Source organism: Anabrus simplex, chromosome 3 (genome assembly GCF_040414725.1).
Source record: "Anabrus simplex isolate iqAnaSimp1 chromosome 3, ASM4041472v1, whole genome shotgun sequence".
NCBI lineage: Eukaryota > Metazoa > Arthropoda > Insecta > Orthoptera > Tettigoniidae > Anabrus > Anabrus simplex.
Window position 1 is genome coordinate 94904372 of NC_090267.1, and position 14307 is coordinate 94918678.

At 43.9% G+C, this 14307-nt stretch overlaps 2 non-coding genes across 2 annotated transcripts; both read right to left on the reverse strand.

Moving 5' to 3' along the window:
- Positions 1 to 186: 186 nt before the first annotated feature.
- On the reverse strand, positions 187 to 259 carry TRNAN-GUU (transfer RNA asparagine (anticodon GUU)). The gene has a single exon. It is a non-coding gene; the product is annotated as a tRNA-Asn (tRNA).
- A 1169-nt stretch (positions 260 to 1428) lies between these two features.
- TRNAK-CUU (transfer RNA lysine (anticodon CUU)) lies at positions 1429 to 1501 on the reverse strand. The gene has a single exon. It is a non-coding gene; the product is annotated as a tRNA-Lys (tRNA).
- Between the last annotated feature and the right edge of the window lie 12806 nt (positions 1502 to 14307).

Here is a 14307-nt window from a genome sequence, read left to right on the forward strand (position 1 = left end):
AAAGAGAGAAATATCCTTAAAACAACAATGACTACCTCTTCCATTCTTCCGCCGTCACAATATGGTACCCAATAAAACTGAGTCAGGTGGTGAAGGCACCATATTTGAAGCGGGTGGTACAGACTTCACTTCAGGATCATGTTTGAACAACGTGTTATTTAATATTTACCAATGACGTAAAACAGACGCCCAACTTGGGGCTCGAACCCACGACCCTGACATTAACAGTCTCATGCTCTACCGACTGAGCTAGCCGGGCATGATATGTAGTGTTTTATCAGTAAGATTCAAAGCGGTCCTTCTATTATTAGGCATGTTCCTCTGCCACTTGAATGGGAGGCGATTTCATCATTCTGAGCGTGCTCGCCCTGGGAGATCCTTACAGAATATTGTGCTATTCCTTCTTCTTCTTCTTCTTCTCCTTCGTCTTAATTATCTGTTTAGCCTCCAGGGTCGGTTTTTCCCTCGGACTCAGCGAGGGATCCCGCCTCTAGTGCAGTGTCCTGGAGCTACAGTCTCTGGGTCGGGGGATAGAACTGGGGAGGATGACCAGTACCTCGTCCAGGTGGCCTTACCTGCTATGCTGAACGGTGGCCTTGCGGGGGGGATGGGAAAATTGTAAGGATTAGACAAGGAAGAGGGAAGGAAGCGTCCGTGGCCGTAAATGAGGTACCATCCCGGCATCTGCCTGGAAGAGAAGTGGGATTCCACGGAAAATCACTTCCAGGATGGATGAGGAAAGAATCGAACCCACCTAAACTCAATTGACTTCCCGAGACTGAGTGGACCCCGTTCCAGCCCTCGTACCACTTTTCAAATTTCGAGGCAGAGCCGAGAAACGAACCCGGGTTTCCGGGGATTGCAGCTAATCACTCTAACCACTACACGACAGAGGCGTACTGTAATAAATTATCCGGTTAATTACACCAAAACTGAATGTTGTGTGCATCTCGTTCCGTCAATTATGGCAAGCTCGAATGCCACCAGAACGCACGAAGAGTAACACAGCACATCGGTATGGTTTAACTCTGCATTCTGGAGGCGGGTGTGTTCAAACCCCACCGTAGGCCGTGAAGAGAATGGTTTTGCGTCGTTTCGCATTCTCACATCCAGGCAAATACCACGCTCGATAACTTCTTCGTCCTTCGTTGCACCACAAATCACCACACATCTCCTGACCTGAGAGATGGCGTCACGTTGTAGGAGCCTAAGAGGCCCGACCAACACGGTAAATAGACTAAGAAAGAGAGAAATATCCTTAAAACAAAAATGACTACCTCTTCCATTCTCCCGCCGTCACAATATGGTACCCAATAAAACTGAGTCAGGTGGTGAAGGCACCATATTTGAAGCCGGTGGTGCAGACTTCACTTCAGGATCATGTTTGAACAACGTGTTATTTAATATTTACCAATGACGTAAAACAGACGCCCAACGTGGGGGTCGAACCCACGACCCTGAAATTAAGAGTCTCATGCTCTACCGACTGAGCTAGCCGGGCACGATATGCAGCGTTTTATCAGTAAGATTCAAAGCTGTCTTTCTATTATTAGGCATGTTCCTTTGCATCTTTAATGGGAGGCGATTTCATCATTCTGAACGTACTCGCCCTGGGAGATCCTTACAGAATATTGTGCTATTCCTTCTTCTTCTTCTTCTTCTTCTTCTTCTTCTTCCTCTTCTTCGTCTTAATTATCTGTTTACACTCCAGGGTCGGTTTTTCCCTCGGACTCAGCGAGGGAGCCCACCTCTACCGCCTCAAGTGCAGTGTCCTGGAGCTACAGACTCTGGGTCGGGGGATACAACTGGGGAGGATGACCAGTACCTCGTCCATTTGCCCTTATCTGCTATGCTGAACGGTGGCCTTGCGGGGGATTGGAAGATTGCAAGGATTAGACAAGTTAGAGGGAAGGAAGCGGCCGTGGCCGTAAATGAGGTACCATCCCGGCATTTGCCTGGAAGAGAAGTGGGAAACCACGGAAAATCACTTCCAGGATGGATGAGGTAAGAATCGAACCCACCTAAACTCAATTGACTTCCCGAGGCTGAGTGGACCCCGTTCCAGCCCTCGTACCACTTTTCAAATTTCGAGGCAGAGCCGAGAATCGAAACTGGGCCTCCGGGGATTGCAGCTAATCACATTAACCACTACACCACAGAGGCGTACTTTAATAAATTCTCCGGTTAAATACACCACAACTAAATGTTGTGTGCATCTCTTTCCTTCAACTATGGCAAGCTTGAATGCCACCAGAACGCACGAAGAGTAACACAGCACATCGCTATGGTTTAACTCTGCATTCGGGAGGCGGGTGTGTTCACACCCCACCGTAGGCCGTGAAGAGAATGGTTTTGCGTCGTTTCGCATTCTCACATCCCGGCAAATACCACGCTCGATAACTTCTTCGTCCTTCCTTGCACCACAAATCACCACACTTCACCTGACATGAGAGATGGCGTCATGTTGTAGGAGTTTAAGAGGCCCGACCAACACGGTAAATAGACTAAGAAAGAGAGAAATATCCTTAAAACAACAATGACTACCTCTTCCATTCTTCCGCCGTCACAATATGGTACCCAATAAAACTGAGTCAGGTGGTGAAGGCACCATATTTGAAGCCGGTGGTGCAGACTTCACTTCAGGATCATGTTTGAACAACGTGTTATTTAATATTTACCAATGACGTAAAACAGACGCCCAACGTGTGGCTCGAACCCACGACCCTGAGATTAAGAGTCTCATGCTCAACCGACTGAGCTAGCCGGTCACGATATGCAGCGTTTTATCAGTAAGATTCAAAGCTGTCTTTCTACTATTAGGCATGTTCCTTTGCATCTTTAATGGGAGGCGATTTCATCATTCTGAGCGTGCTCGCCCTGGGAGATCCTTACAGAATATTGTGCTATTCCTTCTTCTTCTTCTTCTTCTTCTTCTTCTTCTTCTTCTTCTTCTTATTCTTCTCCTTCTTCTTCTCCTTCGTCTTATTTGTCTGTTTAGCCTCCAGGGTCGGTTTTTCCCTCGGACACAACGAGGGATCCCACCTCTACCGCCTCAAGTGCAGTGTCCTGGAGCTACAGACTCTGGGTCGGGGGATACAACTAGGGAGGATGACCAGTACCTCGTCCAGGTGGCCTTACCTGCTATGCTGAACGGTGGCCTTTCGGGGGGATGGGAAAATTGCAAGCCTTAAATTAGGTATCATCCTGGCATTTTCCTGGAGGAAAAGTGGGAAACCACGGAAAACCACTTCCAGGATGGATGAGGTGAGAATCGATCCCACCTAAACTCAATTGACTTCCTGAGGCTGAGTGGACCCCGTTCAAGCCCTCGTACCACTTTTCAAATTTCGAGGCAGAGCCGAGAATCGAACCCGGGCCTCCGGGGATTGCAGCCAATCTCACTAACCACTACACCACAGAGGCGTACTTTAATAAATTCTCCGGTTAATTACATCACAACTGATGTTGTGTGCATCTCTTTCCGTCATTTATGGCAAGCTCGAATGCCACCAGAACGCACGAAGAGTAACACAGCACTCTGCATTCGGGAGGCGGGTTTGTTCAAACCCCACCGTAGGCCGTGAAGAGAATGGTTTTGCGTCGTTTCGCATTCTCACTTCCAGTCAAATACCACTCTCGATAACTTCTTCGTCCTTCGCTGCACCACATATCACTACACATCTCCTGACCTGAGAGATGGCGTCACGTTATAGGAGTCTAAGAGGCCCGCACATGTCAAAAACGAAGAAAAAAGAAAGAAACAACAGAGAGCTAGCGAGTGTGCAAGTTCAGGGCAGATGGCATAATAACAGTGGGTTCAATGAGTAGAGACGAAGCATAGATATGTTTGGCAACCATATGGCTAAGTCTTCGTTTCTTTCTTAATCTGTTTACCCTCCAGGGTTGGGTTTTCCCTGGGACCCTGCGAGATATCCCACCTCTACCGCTCAAGGGCAGTGTCCTGGAGCGTGAGACATTGGGTGGTGGGATACAACTGGGTAGGATGACCAGTACCTCGCCCAGGCGGCCTCACCTGCTATGCTGAACAGGGGCCTTGGTGGGGGATGGGAAGATTGGAAGGTATAGACAAGGAAGAGGGAGGGAAGCGGCTGTGTCCTTAAGTTTGGTACCACCCCGGCTTTTGCCTGGAGGAGAAGTGGGAAACCACGGAAGACCACTTCGAGGATGGCTGAGGAGGAAATCGAACCCACCTCTACTCACTTGACCTCCCGAGGCCGAGTGGACCCCGTTCAAGCCCTCGTACCAGTTTTCAAATTTCGTGGCAGAGTCGGGAATCGAACCCGGGCTTCCGGGGGTGGCAGCTAATCACACTAACCACTACACCACAGAGGCGGACCTATATGACTAAGTTCGAATGTAAAACTTTCCTCTCATTCAAATTCTTTTATTAAATAAATACAATCATACTATAACAATATACGTTAAGCAAATCCTCTGTTGTGCGTGAATATGCAACACATTAATAAATTCTTTGAAACGAGGCACGGTGGCTAGTACGGAGTCCAATCAGCCTTGGGGGGTTAACTGAGTAGAGGGGGGTTTGATTCCCACGTCAGCCATCGTCGAAATGGATTTCCGTGGTTTCCCACTTCTCCTCAAGTAAAATGGCGGGTTGGTACCTAAAATCATGGCCATTTCCATCCCTCTTCCTTGTCTATCTCTTCCAATCTTCGCATACCCCCACGAGGCCTCTTTTCAACATAGCAGGTGAGACCGGCTGGGCGAGGTACTGGCGCTCCTTTCCCATTTCATTCCCCCGATCCGAAGTCTCACGCTCCAGAACACTGCCCTTGAGGCGGTACAGGTGCGATCCCTCACTGTGTCCGAAGGAAAAACCAACCCTAGAAGGTAAACAAATTAAAAATGAGAGAGAGAGAATGAACGAAGAAAGAAAGAGTATTAAATTATAGACAGATGTAGATATTAATTTTTTGATTTCGTGTGGCTAATTCTAGCCGGGTGCAGCCCTTGTAAGTCATACCCTCCGATGAGGGTGGGCGGCATCTGCCATGTGTAGGTAACTGCGTGTTATTGTGGTTGAGGATAGTGTTATGTGTGGTGTGTGAGTTGCAGAGATGCTGCGGACAGCACTAACACCCAGCCCCCGGGCCATTGGAATTAACCACTGAAGGTTAAAATCCCCGACCCGGCCGGGAATCGAACCCGGGACCCTCTGACCCGAAGGCCAGTACGCTGACCTTTCAGCCAACGAGTCGGACATGTAGGCTATATTATTCCACGAACCCTCTACGCAGGCGCAGCAGGGGGAGAGGTGATACTCCCACGTGGCGCGTCCCAGGTGACGGATAGGGGGATCCTAACCGGCTTGCCGGCGGACTTGAGGGAAATAAAATACCTCTCGCGGACCAAACACACACCCCCTGCGGGTGGGGGACGCACATGTAGAATACACCCGCGGTATCCACTGCCTGTCGTAAGAGGCGACTACAAGGGGCGACCAAGGAATGATTGAATTAGAACCATGAAACTACTCTTAATTCGTACCATCATGCGGGGAACACCATGGGTTGCATGTACTTGCGAGTAGTATCACTAAATTGGTACGAAATAGGTTTGTGATTAGTTGCAGTAAAAAGCCTGGCCTGGTGGATTCCAGTAGGGCCTACCCGTGCTGTGAGCAACACCGCGGGTCTGGGCGTAGCCTGTGAGTTGCACCGCTATATGAGCGGCACCGTGGGTCAGCGTTGCCTGTGATTGGTACCCACTATGTGAGGAACACCACGGGAATACCGGCGCCCGTGACTAGTACACCTGGGTGAGGAACCTTACCGGTTTGCGTTGGCGCCATTGTGTGAGAAACACCATAGGTCTGCGTTCCCTGTACGAATTGCAATACTTGTGAGTAGTACCATCTTGTGTGGACCACCGTGAGTCTTCGCTACTTTTGATCAGTACCCCAAAATGACAAATACCATGGTTCTACTTTACTCGCGACATATACCATTCTGTGGAGCCTTAGACGTGAATTTAGCACCCATTCGGACATCAAGCATCATTGTGCTTTATAAATGGTCCCTTGGTCAGTAATACTCTAATTAACTACCTTCTTTTTGAGTCTGATCCACTGTTTTTGTTTGTTTGTTTGTTTGTTTTTGTTTTTTTGTAGGGTTCATGTCCATCCATTCATTCTTCATGACAGTTTTTTATTTTATTTTATTTTGGTCAGTGGATGAATTTGAATTTTTTGTTATTTCATTTCGTACCATTAGGGGCCGATGACCTCGATGTTAGGCCCCTTTAAAAAACAAGCATCATCATCATCATCAGCTATATTATTATTATTATTATTATTATTGTACCGAGAGGTACACCTCTACGCCGCGCGTACAAATGAGCGCCTAAAGGAACTCCTCTATCTATCAAATGTGAAACCAATAATACAAGTTAGAACTTTACTCTGAAGATGTCACCACTAAAATCTGATATAATTTTGTTATTGTGAAGTTTCCTGAACTGTGTGAATTTCTACTTGTTTTGTTTTCCATTCATCAAGAAGTTTGAACATTCTTCCATAGATGTCACAACAAAAAACCTATGCTCATGCACCCTGGTGCAAAGTGAAATAACTTTTGATGTAAAGAAGTTTTGTATTCATGTTTTTTTTTACTAATTGGTTTTTGGGTTGGCCAGCCAATCCCTAATTTCTGTAATTAATTTTCTACCAATCACAGTCTTCTTCTTCTTCTTCTTCTTCTTCTTCTTCGATTTTGAGTGTAACTTTTAAATTAAACAATAAAATGAGAGGGTGTGGCTAGTTTAATCTTGAATGGTCTCGAACTTTCCCCGAGGGTTTATAAACTGCGGATTTTCACGTCTCTTGGCCAATTGATCGTTATCTGACCTAGTGTGTATGTCAAAGCAGGAGGCGGGCGACTCCTCTTTCATCAGGCAGCAGTACACCGACAAGGTAATGGCCACATAACATCTTTATTTCTTGCTAGCTCCGCAGTTTAATCGAGGGAAAGGTCCGAATCGTCACCTATGTAACCTACTTTTCTGAAAATGTAACTTCTGCTGGCTTATGTTATAACTTCATAAAATCTTTAACTGTAAATCGGGGATAGAGAGTGCTGTACCCTCTCGAGCTTTCATCTTGGTTTGAGGTGCCACGTTTTGTTTCTGCAATGTATTAAAGTGTTTTCCTTGCGTGCTACCTCAGCAGTTTGGGAATAGCCCCTGTTTCATCGGCCTAGTGCCCTTTAGATTTTAAGAATTCATATCTAGGAGTGCAAGTACACGCCTCCATTCAATTTGTGTTTCGTGCCATTTTCTTAACCTGTTCTTTTCCGCACAGGCCCAATAGGTTGGGTACTAGATAACCCTGTTTCAAATTTTGTGCCTTGATGGCGAGTGATTGTAATTTTATGATATTGCCTGGAATAGGCTTGGGAGACTGAGAGCACGTCAGCTCTTTTCAAGTGTTGTGAAAGCGCCTCTGGGAGGCTTGATATTGTAAGTTGGGAGCAAGTGCTCCATGTATTGAGGAATTTCTGCCCTTGAGTAAATTTGTGCTCTTTTGTAAATTTGAGCTCGGAGCTCAAGAATTGTAAAGCGAGGGGCTTGAAGCCCAGATTTTTAAACTGTCGCTAAATTTTGAATTTTCTTATCTTGTCTAAAATTTGGTCATTGTACCTGATGTTTCATTGTTATGAAAATTTGCTAAGGTTGATTTTAAGAAAATATATTCAGTTTAAGTTTTAAATTCTTTTCTTGACTTTGTAGTAAGACCCATTCATCCCGGCACCTTCTTTCACCTCTGCGACCTACAAATACCCAGGAACAATTATTATTATTATTATTATTATTATTATTATTATTATTATTATTATTGCAGTAATAAAAAGCAAATCTCTCTAGTGGGTGAAATTGAAACATGCAGCTCTTATTCATGCAACCTCAACCTTCACTTACTTCGGTCTTACAGCTGCCGATGCAAGTGCACTGACCTTCATGGATGGGGCATGTAAAGGTGTGAGCAAAGGCTTGTGGCGAAAAGAGAGCAATAGTCACCAGCTGCTCATTTTGAAAACGTAGTAACTTGGGTCAATTGCCACATTTCGACATGACGCTCTCATGTAATATAGAGCCAGTCCTACAGACTTCTGTCCTCCTCTATTGTTCAGTTCTCGGCTCTGCCATGAAATTTGAAAAGTGGTATAAGGCTGGTACGGAAGCCTCAGCCTCAGGAGGGAACTGAGTAGAGAGGGGTTCCATTCCCATCTCAGCCATCCTTGAAGTCGTTTCCCCCTGGTTGTTTCCCACTTCCTCTCCAGGCAAATGCCGGCGTGGCACCAAACTTACGGCCACGGCCACTTCCTACCCTCTTCCTTATATATCCCTTCTGATGTTCCCATCCCCCCACAAGAACCTTGTTTACCATGGTTCAGACCGCCAGCTGTATCCCCCCCGACCCATGTCTCTCGCTCCAGGACACTGCCCTTGAAACGATGGAGGTGTTATCCCTCGCTGAGTCCGAGGGTGAAAACCAAACCTGGAGGGTAAGCCGATTAAGAAAGAAAGAAAGAAAGAAAGAAAGAAAGACAGCAGATTTTTACCCTAAAATCGCACGTATATACTCTGAACATTTTCTTACCTCGGATTTTGAAAGTGATTTTCAATCTGAACTGATAGGCCTTCCCCCCTAAACACTTGAGAGAGGAACAGTTCCTTCCCAAAATATTCCCACATTTTCTGCATCAATAGAAAATCTGTAGAGGAATCAAGTGAGCTTGATGATCTTTTTCAGGAAGGGCAAGTAAACGAACAGTTGCGCCAAAATAAAGATAGACCGAGCTCGATAGCTGCAGTCGCTTAAGTGCGGCCAGTATCCAGTATTCGGGAGATAGTAGGTTCGAATCCCACTGTCGGCAGCTCTGAAAATGGTTTTCCGTGGTTTCCCATTTTCACACCAGGCAAATGCTGGGGCTGTACCTTAATTAAGGCCACGGCCGCTTCCTTCCCACTCCTAGCCCTTTCCTGTCCCATCGTCGCCGTAAGACCTATCTGTGTCGGTGCGACGTAAAACAACTAGCAAAAAAAAATAAAAAAAAATAAAGATACTTCCTCTTGAAGTGTGAATTGGGTAGTGATGGTCGAAAATGAAGAAGTAAAAGAAAGAATCAAATTAATTACTGAGGATCTAAAAGAAGCCAGCACAAAAAACAAAACTTTAGGAAATTTTTAAAAACTATGCTTTTGCTAGCGTCTTTACGTCGCATCGACACAGATAGGTCTTATGGAGACGATGAGATATGAAAGGCCTAGGAGTGGGAAGGAAGCGCCCGTGGCCTTAATTAAAGTGTGACAATGGGAAACCACGTAAAACCATCTTCAGGGCTGCCGCCAGTGGGATTCTAACCCACTATCTCCCGGATGCAAGCTCACAACCGCGCGCTCCTAACCGCACAGCCAACTCGTCCGGTTAAAAACTATGAGGAATGTTTTACTCTTAATGTCAAAAATAATGTTTACTAAATATAATGTGTACAAACTGGTCACCTTAAGATATAGCCAAAGCAGTTACAGTTCAGTGTATCTCCAAATGGTGTGGTTATTTATTTATTTATTTATTTATTTATTTATCGTATGATGTGCACAGATAGATTATATAAATAAGTATACAATATATACACAATATATACAAGCAGAAGCCTATAGTTCCAAATCAAGTCCATTGATCCATTTCAAGGCCTCCTCAGTTGCGATATGAATGTCCTCCAAAGGACCTTGAAAAGCTCTCCGTGGACACTCGGCAATTACGTGGTGGATGGTCTGTGAGGTAGCTCCACAATCACACCCAGAAGACTTCTGCCAGCCCCATTTATAAAGCGTATAGCCGCATCTTCCTTGATTGACTCTTATCCTGTTTAGAGTCCTCCATTGACGTCTGGGTAGATGGAATCCAGGAGGTTGAACATGAGGTAGAGTCACAAGATGTTGATTGGGAACAGAAGACTGCTGCCATTGGTGTAATCAGGCGTTCGTGATGGAGAACCCAGATTCTTCCAGTGTAAGTGCAGTGCGCCAGGGTGGAGATCTATACTTAAGTCGAGGAGGGGCAGGTTCAGTAATATCCTGGTGAACGGGGAGGTTGGAGTCCTGGCTGGTCTTGTTCCACAGTTTTAGAAGAGCTTCAGACCTTCTTAAGCAAGGCGGAGGAATATTACTGAGTATAGGCAGCCAGGCCACGTTTGTAGAGCGAATACAACCAGTTATGATGCGCATTGTTTGATTTAGTTGAGCATGAGATGGTTTTCTATTTTTTTTTCAAAAGAGTATTATTCTAATTTTTGTATTGCTTTCTTTAAATTATAACGTGCAGTTTGTGTTTTATAGTAGTCTCTACACTCTTATACAATCAAATGCTAACAACAAACAAGTACCAACACAGTGGAGATCATCAGTCTACTTGGTAATAATGACATCGTTCCAACAGCATCAAAACGCTTTCGTCACAACTTGTCTGAAGGTAATAAGTGTGGACATTGTGGCGAGCTTGATACCACAGTGCACCGAGTTACACCTTGTCTGGAAGTGCGACCTATCTGAACATAGAGTGTCAATACAGTGCGGAAAATACAAGGAGGTCTATTTTCGTTATCGAATGAGCAGTTAATGATTGAAGAATTTCAACTGGCGGAAAAATCAGAAGTGAATGCTGTAACGTAGTTGATAGCGGCGACAGTGCATCCGAATTTGACATCATACGATAAGAGTGGATGGTCATCGGTGGACTTCATCAGATCAATCAAGACTGCTCGTTAGGAAATGGTAAAAAAAAACGCAATATAGAGAAATTTGCGAAACATTTATTCTATTTTTAAATGTTTTTATTTCATTTTATTTATTTTACACGGTGATGTAATGAGAATTGACAACGATGAGATTGTTTTCTATTTTTTTTTCAAAAGAGTATTATTCTAATTTTTGTATTGCTTTCTTTAAATTATAACGTGCAGTTTGTGTTTTATAGTAGTCTCTACACTCTTATACAATCATACAGGTGTGCTTATGGTTTTCAGCTCACTACATTTCTTTAAACTGCCGTGTTGGTTTTTCAATTGATTGATATGAAATGTGATTTGTAATTGTAATTTTGTAATTTTGAAAAATAAAAATAAAAATGAAAGAGTGGATTAGATCGGGAAAAATTAATTCGTGAAGCAGGATGCTACCCTACTTACACATTATCAAAGTGAGGATCTCTCCTCTAACGGGTTAGGGGCCACCGTGGATTGTATAGTCCCAGCCGTCTGAGCACAAGGAGGACCATAACTGAGAATATGTCCGAGATGCCCACTCCCATTCCGCAGCAACTTGTATCCCGATTCTCGGGACCACTTACCAGGCCACTCAGCCGTTGCCCATGGTTCACGAACTAGGACGTGACTACAGTAACCCACACCACGAACCATCCCGAAGGGAAAAAAAAAAAAAAAAAAAAAACGAAGAATGTTGAAACCAGAAAACAAAGCTCCAAACCCTATGGCGCGACAGTCTTGGCTTACCAAGCGTCTGCTGCTCGGCCCGAAGGCCTGCAGATTCCGAGGTGTAGACAGACGGATGAAGACAACTACCGAGCGAATTGGCCGTGCGTTTAGAGGCGGTCAGCTGTGTGCTTGCATTCGGGAGACCGTGAGTTTGAACCCCAATGTCGGCAGCCCTTGGATGGTTTTCCAAGATTTTCCCATTTTCACACCAGGCAAATGCTGGGGCTGTACCTTTAAGGCCACGGTCGCTTCCTTCCCACTCCCAGCCGTTGCCTATCCAATCGTCGCCGAAATACCTATCTGTCAGTGGCGTGCACTGAACACTATCTACCCCAGCGCTGCTGGGGTAAAGAACTTTGTATTGACATTTTCTAATTATTCCTTAGAACGCTTTTTATAGTGTTTAAAAATTGCGAACATCTAAGCCAAGCCAAGTACAGCTGTCTCGACAGTCCGCTCACACTACCGCAGTTCAGCTTCTCCAACGAGCTGGGTTTCCTTGCCGGCAAAAGAGAGTTACCCCAGCGAAATTTAAGGTCGCTTGCATGACGCATGCCTTGAAGCTTCTTTGTCCTGCCAGCGGGGCGGAGCTGTAGGCCCTACCCCGACAGCAGTTTACGGCGACAGGCCAACTAGCTTAAGAAAGGCAATGTTAGTTTTAATACTTGACACTCGAAGTCTTCAGCGCTACAAACTAGAGACTGCAAAGAAAAACATCAACATCTTAACAGTATAGCCACTCACACATCGTCTTGCTAGTGAAAATAGAGCCAGTATATGAAATCAATTGTAATATAGAAGAATATATTTTAGTCTTGGGTTTCGGCATGTATATAGTTTTTTCGAGCAATTCATTGATTGCACGTGTAGAGTATGTTTTCCGATAGCCGCAGAGAAATATTTAGGTTGCCCAGCATAAACACAGAGTTAACCGCGAAGTAAAATAATTTTATTTGGTTGTCTGTGATGGTGGTATATAATGGATTTTTGTAATGTTCCTCTTGCATTATAGGTGAAGGTTTCGCGAGTTCTGTGGCATTCTTCATGAATATAACGTGTGTTATACGTAATGACAAATATTTTTCCTCGTTTGTCGTTGATGCACGTAATTTCAGTATGCGAGTGAAACTCTAAAACTTCAACGACGGTAAAAATACACGTTAAATTTTGCTGATTAGTTTAGATTAGGCTTTTTAAGTAAAAAAAAAAAAGTTAGTCCCAGTGTATTTTTGTGAAAACCATGACTGTACTGTCACGAAGCCTCATCGGATGAAACTATAAGTACATTGTTTAAAATCTGCTATAGATTAAGTTATGATGGTGTCGTCATTGCCGTGGATATCAATTTGGAAGTATGTGCGAGCGTGTGGTTGAAAATATTCTTGAAAGATCTTTCTCAGGTAGACCTTTCCACGAAAACTGGTAATGTTGACTTTAGAGAGTGTATTGGGGCTCCGATTGTTTATATTTAAAAAAAAAAAAAACATTTTTGAAGCTGGGGTAATGAATATGTTCGCCGCACGCCACTGCTATCTGTGTTGATGTGACGTAAAGCCAATACTTGTAAAAAAAGAAAAACAGAGAACTGCTGCTAACTAAAGTAAACCGGTTGAAAATTCCAACGAAGATGAATTGACTTGTCCCAACATACGAAAAAAGAAACCAGATCGATAGAAAAGGAAAGTACAATAGCAGGTGCTGATATATTTCAAGGTCAATACTGCGTGGACCTAACCAGCCTTGAACTTCCCACTCCTGCATCATTGACCTAATGCCCAGGCCTGCGTGGCGCGAGCTACCGGTTCGAGATCCGCCACGGCAAACATTTTGCTCCTCTCAAGACAATAATAATAATAATAATAATAATAATAATAATAATAATAATAATAATAATAATAATAATAATCTAAACTAATCAGCAATATCTTCTAGAGACCAGTCAGATATGACTAGGAGAGGACGTAGGTAAGAATTGTGTTGTGTTACATATTTAAGATTTGCTGAACCTCAATGAATTTGACAGAGTAGTTCTCTTTTTTATAATAATAATAATAATAATAATAATAATAATAATAATAATAATAATAATAATAATAATAATAGTATTCGGGAGATAGTAGGTTCGAACCCCACTGTCGGCAGCCCTGAAAATGGTTTTCCGTGGTTTCCCATTTTCACACCAGGCAAATGCTGGGGCTGTACCTTAATTAAGGCCACGGCCGCTTCCTTCCCACTCCTAGCCCTTCCCTGTCCCATCGTCGCCATAAGACCTATCTGTGTCGGTGCGACGTAAAGCAACTAGCAATAATAATAATAATAATAATAATAATAATAATAATAATAATAGTCGCCTCCGTAGCTCGGGCGGCAGAGCGCCGGCCTCTCACCGCTGAAATGAACCTTTTACTGTGCACATATTCATAAAAAACCTAAGCAGCTAGCTAATCCCGACCACGCTTCGCTGTGGCTCAATCTCATTTGAAATTAATGGGTATGTAAATAAATGTATTCTAGCGAACATAAGATCAATCGCACTTTTGAACAGTGGAATTAAATGTATTGTTGCCATGTAACATTTTTTGCAACGACTCAACAATATGCCTTCTGATTCCAGTAGAGATTCAATTGATCATTTTCATCTCCGATGAAATAAATTAGGAGAAATTTAGGATTATTGCTCGGAAAAGGAAGCAAAGACTAATGATCTGTGGTAAATTTGTCCCTGAATTTTAAATGTTGATATAAAATGCTCTGCTGTAATGTTAGTACCGAATTG